The sequence below is a fragment of the Hyperolius riggenbachi genome, chromosome 1 (assembly GCF_040937935.1).
Source record: "Hyperolius riggenbachi isolate aHypRig1 chromosome 1, aHypRig1.pri, whole genome shotgun sequence".
NCBI lineage: Eukaryota > Metazoa > Chordata > Amphibia > Anura > Hyperoliidae > Hyperolius > Hyperolius riggenbachi.
This window is the reverse complement of record NC_090646.1, coordinates 24407629-24419752: the sequence shown is the minus strand read 5'-3', so window position 1 is coordinate 24419752 and position 12124 is coordinate 24407629.

Sequence of the window (12124 nt, the reverse complement as noted above, 5' to 3'; positions counted from 1 at the left end):
ACAATTGCTCAGCAGTGGCAAATTTTCTAGCATTGTAGGGACCCTTAGAGGGAACATGACTGGTGAGTTTCGGGACCCTAGGCCAAAGAGGTCATAGCCTAGGGTCACAAAAACCTGTTTATTTGGGCAATTTCAATGGTAGTGATGCTGACGTACATAAATCGCAGCCATGGCCGTTAGCAACGTCTGAATTTCACGAAATGTCTCATGCAGGTAGAAGACATATTGTTAGACTTGTAATCCAAAGATGGGGTCCCTACATCTCTGCAAACCAGAGTTACAGGGGTCCAAAATTGGTAAAATCCCCATAGGCTTTCATTGCCTCCCTATTTCACTTTCCAAAATCTCACATCTTTTCAAAGGGCAATTGCTCAGCAGTGGCAAATTTTCTAGCATTGTAGGGACCCTTAGGGGGAACATGACTGGTGAGTTTCGGGCCCCTAGGCCAAAGAGGTCATAGCCTAGGGTCACAAAACCTGTTTATTTGGGCAATTTCAATGGTGGCGATCCTGACGTACATAAATCGCAGCCATGGCCGTTAGCAACGTCTGAATTTCACGAAATGTCTCATGCAGGTAGAAGACATATTGTTAGACTTGGATTTCAAAGATGGGGTCCCTACATCTCTGCAAACCAGAGTTACAGGGGTACAAAATTGGTAAAATCCCCCAGGCTAATTAAAATCTCCCTAGCAGAGTGTGTAGCAGCTGTCCCATAACTAATTAGTGTAGGCAGACAACTGAGTCAAATGGTATAAGGACCTTGCTTGGAGGAGGGAGGGCGGGTCCTCCAGTAGTGATGTGTATTTCACTCAATCATGTCTGCCTCCAGGTATTAGAGCCTTTGAAACATGCTTTTCATCATTTTTCTAGGTGTCAGAATTTTTTCTTTTTTACAAAGTTCGCCTCCCGAACCTTTCGCGGAGGTTCGCGAACAGGGTTCGCGAACCGAAAATCGGAGGTTCGCGACATCTCTAGTGCTCACATGAGTAATATCACGCAGTCACATTTAAAAGGAACCTAAAACGAGAGGGATATGGATGTTTCTTTTTAAGCAATACCAGTTGCCTGGCAGCCCTTCTGATCTCTTTAGTTGCAATAGTGGCTGAATCACACCCTGAAACAAGCATGCAGCTAATCCAGTCTGACTTCAGTCAGAGCACCTGATCTGCATGCTTGTTCAGGGGCTGTGGCTAAAAGTATTAGAGACACAGGATCAGCAGGCGATTCAGGCAACTGGTATTATTTTAAAAGGAAAAATCCATCCTTCTCAGTTTAGGTTCCCTTTAAAGACGAGCCTTCTGAATATTTTTATTTTGTCAGGAGGAAAACTACTAAAAATGTTTAGATTTTATGAAACCCACTCTAAAGATGCATACATTAAATATGGGAGCAAGAAAGAAAGGTGGCAGACTGAACCTGAAATTGTAAAAAAGTGTCTATAAAAAGTGGCTGGATGGTGTAATGGTTAAGGGCTCTGCCTCTGACACAGGAGACCAGGGTTTGAATCTCGGCTCTGCCTGTTCAGTAAGCCAGCACCTATTCAGTAGGAGACCTTTGGCAAGTCTCCCTAACACTGCTACTGCCTATAGAGCACCCCCTAGTGGCTGCAGCTCTGGTGCTTTGAGTCCGCCAGGAGAAAAGCGCAATATAAATGTTATTTGTCTTGTATAACTCATTTTATTTGTTGTTTATTCAACTTTATCTGTGTCAGAATAAAAAATATGTTAAAATAACGGTATTAAAGAGGGCGTGGGGTGAAGCAGAAATTGCAAAATATCATCTGAAACAATGAAATCTAAAACATTTTTACAGTTGTAATGAGGATAGTAAAACATTGGTAAACATTACCGATATTTTACTACAACAAAACCTAACCCTACTCTCACACAGGATCTCTCCCTCTACTGATGTCCCCATGTGGTGCCTAACTTTCTTTAGGGCTTTCCACTAGGTGAACCAATAAGAGTTATCTTCCTGAGGGTGTTCCCTGATGCTAGGTCACTGTTGTGGAAGACGTGCAAGGGATTTTCAATCTGTTCATAGCCAATGCTTATGTGTGATGAAAAGTATTGCTACCTAGCAGCATGCAAAGGGGAAATGGATAGGGTGTAAGGAACTTGGTAAAATCACCTAAGCAAGCTTTTTAACAGCCTGCTAGGAATTAACTTAAACTTGAATCAGGAGATGTTTTCATTGCTTGATTGTTGAGCTCACCAGCCCTTAACACTGTTGAATTAAGGAATGGATTGGGCTCTAGGCCATTAGAGAGCATGGGAGGACTGACCAGGGGGGGAAGGGGGGAGATTTCCCCCCAGACTGCCTGTCATTTAGTGATTTAGGGCTGGTACAGTGCATGGTGCTTTCATGCTTTTGTATAAGGCAATGTGAACCACTAGGCTGGTTGAGGGAAATAAATGCCCAATTACAGAGCCATTAGAGGGCGGGCAAGCTTGGTAAATAGAGCAAAGGGTTGCCTGCAGGGTCCATGGGAAAAAAATCTGTCTAGTCTCTCACCATTGTTAAAATGACTGCATGAGCACAGTTACATAAGGAATTATCTACGTTGAAAAGTTTTCGACAGTCCCTAGACTCCAGAAGGGCTGCTTGCAGACAGTTCCTAGACTCCAGAAGGGCTGCTTGCAGACAGTTCCTAGACTCCAGAAGGGCTGCTTGCAGACAGTTCCTAGACTCCAGAAGGGCTGCTTGCAGAAAGTCCCTAGACTCCAGAAGGGCTGCTTGCAGACAGTTCCTAGACTCCAGAAGGGCTGCTTGCAGACAGTTCCTAGACTCCAGAAGGGCTGCTTGCAGACAGTTCCTAGACTCCAGAAGGGCTGCTTGCAGAAAGTCCCTAGACTCCAGAAGGGCTGCTTGCAGACAGTTCCTAGACTCCAGAAGAGCTGCTTGCAGAAAGTCCCTAGACTCCAGGAGAGCTGCTGGCAGATAGTCCTTAGACTGCAGAAGGGCTGCTTGCAGGTGGAATCTGATGATAAATTCTGAATGCGACGTAAACCCCGGCCGTTGTAACTCAAAATGTATTATGTGCCCCCGGTGCCAGTGCATTATACTTGTACCTGTCACGCTGTCCCTCAAGTGTTCTTACTGTATTTCCCATTTGACTACTGGCATATAGCATGTGGGGCACGTATGTGATGTAATTTGGGCTTGGACTATTGTGAAAACAGGCCTCTAGTTTGTGTTTTCCCTCCAGGCCAAAAGGTCCCAGTCCTTCCCTGTTAGAGAGACTCTGAACTTTCCTAAAATGCCCCTTTTTAATTAAAAATTAGCTTCTACACTATTACCCATGCTAAAATGCTGCATCCCCATGGCAATGAAAGATCAAAGATAAATCTGCAGATAATCTTTGTAGAAAAGTTCACAAAAGACCTCAAAAGATGCAAACGAAAAATATTTATCTCTCAATCTTTCAGATTCATCCCGGTGGATCTGATCTGCAGATCCCTGTTCATTAAACAAGGTGTGTATGAGATCTCCAGATATGTCTTAACTTTTGTGTGCACGGGCATGCGTGAAAAAGAAGGAAGTAAATAGTCTATGAAAATATTTTCGGGTCTTTTACAGGAACTGATCTTTTTGCATGTGTACAGAATCTTCAGAACATTCAGAGCCATATGCAATTCCCTTTTTCTCCTGAGTTTTCTCCTTGGTGATATTTTTTAACTTGTTAATAAAATGCCTTTTAAGCCACCAGAAAGCAAGAAAATACTCAAAATAATTTTGATATCGCCGTTTCACCTACTTTTTGGTACTTTTTTTAGTTGAAAAGTACTGAAAAGCTATTTTAAATCGAAGTTGGAAAATTATCTCCTAGGAGAAAACTCAGGTGAAAAAGTTAATCACATTTGGCCCTCAGTCTTTCAAACCTCCCTGACAAACCTGTGGCAGATAAATTCCTAAGTTTGCTAAGATTTTTATCTAAAATCCAAAAGGCAAGTTGCGCATCAAATCTTTCTTATTGCACACGGCATGAAGATCGCCCTATAAAAGATAATACAATGCGCACATAGTGCCAAATACTGCTATATACAGCAAACTGCGACACCTCGTGCTGCACTCCTGGGAGATGTGCCACCACCTGAGAATTCAAATAGGTAGACCCTCCTTCATGAATCCACTCACCGACTCCAAACTTGTACCTTGCGCATCACATATAAACTCTGCTGTCCAGGCGGTATATCCAATAAAATCCAGGCTTTATTAAAATTCACCATAAAATGCAGTACGTGACAGACCTCTCCTTTCCCCGGCCGCGGTACACGGGGTAGTGCGCCTCCACGATCCTGCCTGTTAGTTCCTGGTGACGTCAGCGCGCTCCTTAGCTCACCAGGAACTAACAGGCAGGATCGTGGAGGCGGTGAGTGGATTCATGAAGGGGGGTCTACCTATTTGAATTCCCAGGTGGTGGCACATCCCCAGGAGTGCAGCATGAGGTGTCGCAGTTTGCTGTATATAGCAGTATTTGGCACTATGTGCGCATTGTATTATCTTTTATAGGGCGATCTTCATGCCGTGTGCAATAAGAAAGATTTGATGCGCAACTTGCCTTTTGGATTTTAAATTGTATTTACGGTAAATGAGGTACTCGTGTGAAGTTGCGATCCCCTATACCCCGTGAAGTTGTTTATTCTGTGGAGCGCAGTTTAATCCCTGTGTATTGGTAAGATTTTTATCTGATGGGTGTACTCAGCTTAGTGGAATATACTGTGTAGGGATGCTCTCATTCTACATGCAAGGTGGTAAAATTGGCCTTTAATTTTTCATTTTCCAAAGACTTTTATTTTACGTGTGCACCCAGCTCTATTCAATTCACTTTTTCTCTAAAGTTTTCTCCTTGGTGATAGTTTTATATCTTATCAATAAAATGCTTTTAAAGCCACCAGCAAGCAAGAACATACTCAAAATAATTCTGACAGTGCTTTATTTTTTGGTACTCTTTCAATTGCATAATGCTAAAAAATTATTTTAAACAGAAGATAAAAAAATACCTTCTATGAGAAAGAAATGGAGAAAAAATAAATTGAATAAGGCCTCACGTTTTAAAGCAAGTATTCATTGTAATCCTACAGTAATCACTACTGGTAAACACTAACCATACTTCTTTACATAGTAACTGTTTACATGTTGTTTATGTGTAAGAAGCCAGAATCCCGCTGCAATGCCAGATGTCCTCCTGGGTACAGAAAAGCTCCCAATGCAAGAATCCACATTTGCTGCTATGACTGCGTTCCTTGCTCAGAGGGGGAGGCGTCTAATGTAACAGGTAGGATTGACCACTGCAGCAAACCAACATAAAAGACAACAGTGACAATTAGTCAAAGTGTAAAGTTTGCATAAAGCTTTATTTTCTTATATGCATACAAGAGAACGTTGTTTGAAATGAATTGTGCATTGAAATATTTGTATTTAGTAGGGATGGGACGAATCCACAATTTCTTCGAATCCGAATCCGGATCCGAATCTAAAAAGGTTCTCGAATATCTCGAACCTTTCGAATCCCGAATCTAACGAATCCTGCACATACGAATTGTGCGATCCGTGGTATAGTTGCCCGCAGTATAGGTAGCGAGGTAAAGGTGCCTTCAGTATAGCTAGCTAGGTATGGGTGCCTTCAATATTGGTAGCTTTCAGTATAGGTAGCAAGGTATATGGGCCTTCAGTATAGGTAGCAGGGTATATAGGCCTTCAGTATAGGTAGCAGGGTATATGTGCCTTCAGTATAGGTAGCAGGGTATATGTGCCTTCAGTATAGGTAGCAGGGTATATGTGCCTTCAGTATAGGTAGCAGGGTATATGGGCCTTCAGTATAGGTAGCAGGGTATATGGGTCTTCAGTATAGGTAGCAGGGTATAGGGGCCTTCAGTATAGGTAGCAGGGTATATGTGCCTTCAGTATAGGTAGCAGGGTATATAGGCCTTCAGTATAGGTAGCAAGGTATATGTGCCTTCAGTATAGGTAGCAGGGCCGGGCCGAGGCATAGGCTGGAGAGGCTCCAGCCTCAGGGCGCAGTGTAGGAGGGGGCGCACAATTCATTTAGCTGTCATTCCTAATTGTGTTTGAAGCAGAAAGAAATAAGACAAGGGGATACATAGCAGTGACTGCAAGCCAGATAACTAGATATTAAGGTGTTGGGGAGGTTGTGGGCCCTGTGGCACCTCTTAGTCTAATAGCAATCAGTGTGTGATGGCTGGGGGGGAGGGATGGAGGGGCGCACTTTGGTGTCTCAGCCTTGGGTGCTGGAGGACCTTGTCCCGCCTCTGATAGGTAGCAGGGTATATGGGCCTTCAGTATAGGTAGCAGGGTATATAGGCCTTCAGTATAGGTAGCAGGGTATATGGGCCTTCAGTATAGGTAGCAGGGTATATGGGCTTTCAGTATAGGTAGCAGGGTATATAGGCCTTCAGTATAGGTAGCAGGGTATAGGGGCCTTCAGTATAGGTAGCAGGGTATATGGGCCTTCAGTATAGGTAGCAGGGTATATAGAGGCCTTAAGTATAGGTAGGTATGTAGGTAGGTATAGGGGCCTTTAGGTAGGTAAAGGGACCTTCAGTATAGGTAGCAGGGTATAGGGCCTTAAGTATAGGTAGGTATGTAGGTAGGTAGGTATAGGGGCCTTTAGGTAGGTAGGTATAGGGGCCTTTAGGTAGGTAGGTAGGTACGTATAGGGGGCCTTTAGGTAGGTATAGTGGCCTGTAGGTAGGTAGGTAAGTATAGTGGCCGGTAGGTAGGTAGGTATAGTGTCCTGTAGGTAGGTAGGTAGTTAAAGGGACCTTCAGTATATGTAGCAGGGTATAGGGCCTTAAGTATAGGTAGGTATGTAGGTAGGTAGGTATAGGGGCCTTTAGGTAGGTAGGTATAGGGGCCTTTAGGTAGGTAGGCACGTATAGGGGGCCTTTAAGTAGGTAGGTAGGTATAGAGGCCTGTAGGTAGGTATAGGGGCCTTTAGGTAGGTAGGTAGGTAAGTATAGGGGCCTTTAGGTAGGTAGGTAGGTAGGTAGGTACGTATAGGGGGCCTTTAGGTAGGTATAGTGGCCTGTAGGTAGGTAGGTAGGTAGGTATAGTGGCCGGTAGGTAGGTAGGTATAGTGTCCTGTAGGTAGGTAGGTAGTTAAAGGGACCTTCAGTATAGGTAGCAGGGTATAAGGCCTTAAGTATAGGTAGGTAAATAGGTAGGTAGGTATAGGGGCCTTTAGGTAGGTAGGTATAGGGGCCTTTAGGTAGGTAGGCACGTATAGGGGGCCTTTAGGTAGGTAGGTATAGAGGCCTTTAGGTAGGTATAGGGGCCTTTAGGTAGGTAGGTACATATAGGGGGCCTTTAGGTAGGTATAGGGGCCTGTAGGTAGGTAGGTATAGTGGTAGGTAGGTAGTATAGGGGGCCTTTAGGTAGGTATAGGGGCCTGTAGGTAGGTAGGTAGGTATAGTGCCCGGTAGGTAGGTAGGTAGGTACGTATAGGGGGCCTTTAGGTAGGTATAGTGGCAGGTAGGTAGGTAAAGTGGTAGGTAGGTAGGTAGGTGTCGCTCACCCCCATGGCCTCCTCCGTCCCCTGTGCCTCCTCGCTCACCCCTGCATAAGTATCAACTTACATGTCCAGTGGAGCGCAGACAGAGCGGCAGACCTCGTCCTTCCTTCTCGGTTCCCTCTAGTGGCCGGACCGGCTTTTACTGATGACGTCATTGTAAAAGCCGTCACTAGAGGGAACCAGGAAGTCAGCGAGAGGTCTGCCGCTCTGTCTGCGCTCCACTGGACGGGTGAGTTGATACAAAGTATGCGGGCGGCCGGGCGGAGGAGGCGCGGGGCGGTCGGAGGAGGCGCGGGTCGGAGGAGGACGAGTGCGAGCGGCGGATGCGCGGCGATGCAGCGTCGGGATTCGGCGGATTCGTAAAGTGGAAAATGGCGTCGGGATTCGAATCCACGAATCTCGAATATTTCCCAATATTCGAGGGATTCGTGGATTCGCCGGATTCGTCGTCCCATCTCTAGTATTTAGTATTTAATATTTTGCAGAGCAATTAAATCCTACTAATATAATAAATGGGAAAGTTCGAATGTTTGGATGTTTGTTACTCGATCACGCAAACATGGCTGAACGGATTTGAATGAAATTTGGCACACACATAGTACATTACCTGGAATAAAGTATAGGATAATTTTTATTCCCATAACCAAAAAGGGGGCGGAGACAAATACACATTTCACTGGAAAATGTAAGCTGCAGCCATTCTTACACTGTTATGGCAGAGTTCTCAAACTTTGCACAGTTGGTCATTGGGTGACTGGAATTAATATTCTGAAAAGTGGGTGGAGTCTATAAAAGCCAATCAAAATTCACCTATTGATGTTCAAGGGGAATATTTACATTGCTGCCATTCTTGCACTGTTAATGGCACAAGCCTCAAACCTGGTACAGTTGATTATTGGGTGACTGGGGTTGAATTTCAATAAGGGGGTGGAGCCACAAACATCCAATCAGATTTGTTTCATTCCAATGCAAATTATTGATGCCAAACACCGCAAAGCTCAAAAACTTGGAAATGGAGTAATTGATTGATTGTGTGTTAGGGTTAGGAAAGTGGTGCCCACCAACACCAGCCAAATACATAAGCAGGCAATGCGGGGTCATAAGTGGGCGGAGACAAATACAAATTTTACTGGGAAAATGTAAACTGCAGCCATTCTTACAATGTTAATGGTAGGGTTCTCAAACTTTGCACAGTTGGTCGTTGGGTGAATGGAATTATTATTCAGAATAGTAGGTGGAGCCTACAAAAGCCAATCAAAAATTACCTATTGATTTCTAAGGGGTAGATTTCATTGCTGACATTCTTGCACTGTTAATGGTACAAGCCTTAAACCTGGTACAGTTGATCATTGGGTGACTGGGGTTTAAATTGATAAAAGGGGGTGGAGCCACAAACAGACAATCTTATTTGTTTCATTTTAAGGTTATTCAGGTTATGGATGCCAAAAACCGAAAAGCTCACAAAATTGGTCATTGAGTAATTGAGTAAATGTGTGTTAGGGTTAGGAAAAGTGGGCGCAGCCAACATCAGCCAAATACATAATCGGGCAATACCGGGTCGTCAGTGGGCGGAGACAAATACACATTTCACTGAGAAAAAGTAAACTGCAGCCAGTCTTACACTGTTAATGGCAGGGTTCTCAAACTTTGCACAATTGGTCACTGGGTGACTGGGATTAATATTCAGAAAAGTGGGTGGAGCCTACAAAAGAAAATCAAAATTCACCTATTGATTTTCAAGGGGAATATGTAATTGCTACCATTCTTGCACTGTTAATGGCACAAGCCTTAAACCTGGTACAGTTGGTCATTGGGTGACTGGGGTTCAAATTGAGAAAAGGGGTGGAGCCACAAACAGCCAATCAGATTTGTTTAATCTCAATGCAAATTATTGAAAGACCAAAGACCGCAAAGTGCACAAACTTGGTCATTGAGTAATTGTGTGTTAGGGTTAGGAAAAAGTAGGCGGAGCCAACACCAGCCAAATACATACCTGAACAATGTCAGGAAATCAGTGGGTGGAGAAAAATACAAATTTCATTAGGAAAATGTAAACTGCAGCCATTCTTACACTGTTAATGGTAGGGTTCTCAAACTTTGCACAGTTGGTCAGTGGGTGACTGGGGTTACTATTCAGAAAGGTGGGTGGAGCCTACAAAAGCCAATCAAAATCCACCTATTGATTTTTAAGGGGAGTATTTAATTGCTGCCATTCTTGCACTGTTAATGGCACAGGCCTCTTGCACTTTTAATCACCTGTACCTGGTACACTTGGCCATTGGGTGATTTGGGTTCAAATTCAGAAAAGGGGTGAAACCACAGCCAATCAGATTTATTTTATTTCAATGCAAATTATCGATGCCAAAGACCACAAAGCACACAAACTTGGTCATTAAGTAATTAAGTAATTGTGTGTTAGGGTTAGGAAAAGGGGGCGTGGCCAACACCAGCCAAATACATACCCGGGCAACGCCGGGCGTCCAGCTAGTAAATAAATAAATAAAGCTCTCCCTACATTAAGACTGGTTTCACAGTGGGACGTTAAATGAAAGTGCAGCATGCTGTATATACCCCATAGAGCTGTGTTAGATTGTTTGCACATGCTCAGTGACTAGCCACATGGCTAATTAATATTCACTGCACTGTGGTGACTTCTGGTGGGACTCGTAGTGTTGTCCGGATCATGAACGAATCGTTCATTTGATCCGGATCTTTTTTGTAAATCGAATCACCTGGATCATCACAATGAAAGAATCGGTTCACAGTGGATGTCTGTCTGGAAGAAACAGGAACATACAGAATGTACAGTGCAGGGAAATTTTTTTTTTTAATCAAAAACTTAAGGCATACAGGAAATAAATAAGGTAAAAAGTATGCTCATAAATCAGAGATAATACCATACAGCATACGATGTGATAAATAAAATTAAGAAGTATGCAACACAACAAGGGACAAAAATAACCAAGGAACAAATCTGTTCCAAATTACAATGCAGCAAACAGTGCTATAAGTACAAACCATATTCTACATATGCAATAAAGGAAAAAAACATAAACATGAAGCTACAATGCCCCCCCACCTGCATCAGAACTCCCAACCGCCATCTCCTCCTCCTCTGAAGCGAGGGGAGAGGTAGTCAGGACTTCGAACCTGTTGGACAGGCTAAGGTCCACTTTGTCCTTTTGCCTCCTCTGTGTGATGGCCAATCTTTTGGCCTCCCTCTTTTCCTCAGGGGGGGCCCTGGACAGGGACTTAGCGCTAGTACCCCTTTTCTTCTTTATTTTAGAGCGCTGCTCGAGGTATTCCAATTCCTCTGCTGACAGATGCTCCCGCTTCCACGGGAAAAGAGCAGCTCCCGTTGAGCTGGGGGCTGAAAAGGCAAAGGCCACAGGAACCGGGCTAACAGCAGGAGTGGCAGTCCCACTGCCAGAGGGAGGGGGGGGGAGGAGGGTCAGGAGGGGCGGGAGGGGGCAAAACAGGAGCAGGAGGGCCAGGGGTGGGGGGGGACAAGGCAGGAGCAGGAGTGGGAGCGGGTAAAACTAAATCAGGAGGGCCAGGGGCGGGAGGTGGCAAAACAGGAGCAGGAGGGGGAGGGATAGTGGCAGGGGGGACGGACACAGGAGGTTTGCTCCTCCTGGGCGCAGGTTGAGGGGCAGGGGGGTTTGTTACAAGAACAGGGGGGAGAGGTCTCAGACCCCCACCCCTCCTATTCCTTTCAGGCCTAGGTTGCTGCTTCCCGGGGGGAGAGTCACCACCACCATGCGCAGCATCCCGGAGAAAAGCCGATGACCTGGGCCCAGGCTGCCCCACAGGGGCCATGCTGGCTTGAGGAGAACCAGAGGAAGGGGCTACAGAGGACAGGTTTACAACAGACTTGGATACATTAGGAGCTGGAACAGACTGGACGGGAACACTGGGGGCTGACAATGGGACAGACTGGTTCTCCTCGTCCATACGAACCAGCATGGCCTTCCTGAGGTCCACAGGCATGGCGTTCCAGGAGGTCGGGCACTCCGTGTAGGGGTGGCCAAATTCAAAACAAAAATTACATTTGATCTTTCTGCAACTCCCTGAGGAATGCTCGAACTCCTGGCACCTACCACATCTGGGATTGGGGCAATTACCAGCCAGATGTCCCCTCTTGCCGCACCGGTTGCATGTTCTGGGCTTACCTGGGTAGTAGACGATGATCTTATCACGTCCTATCAGGGCGGACCGGGGAATATGGGTGACGACCCCCTCCTTAGTGTGGAGCTTGATCGCCACCTCATACTCCCCCCACCAGATACCCAGGTCGTCCAGAACCCGGTGCGGCGGGGACATCACATCTGCGTAGTGCTGGACCTAGGCCATCAAATCACGAACCGGGATGCTCTCATTTTGCACTACGATGTGAGCTCTCTTCTCGACAGACTGTCTGGAAAGAGGGAGGACTGTGAACCCGCGCCACAAATTATTCACCGAGTCTTTCAGCCTCTCCTCCAGGAAACTCTCCATCCCATGCTGTGAGAGAAAGCTCACATCGTAGTACTACGGAGGGTCCCCTGGAGCCAGGATCGCAAAAAGATCACAAGGCGTGAACCCCAGG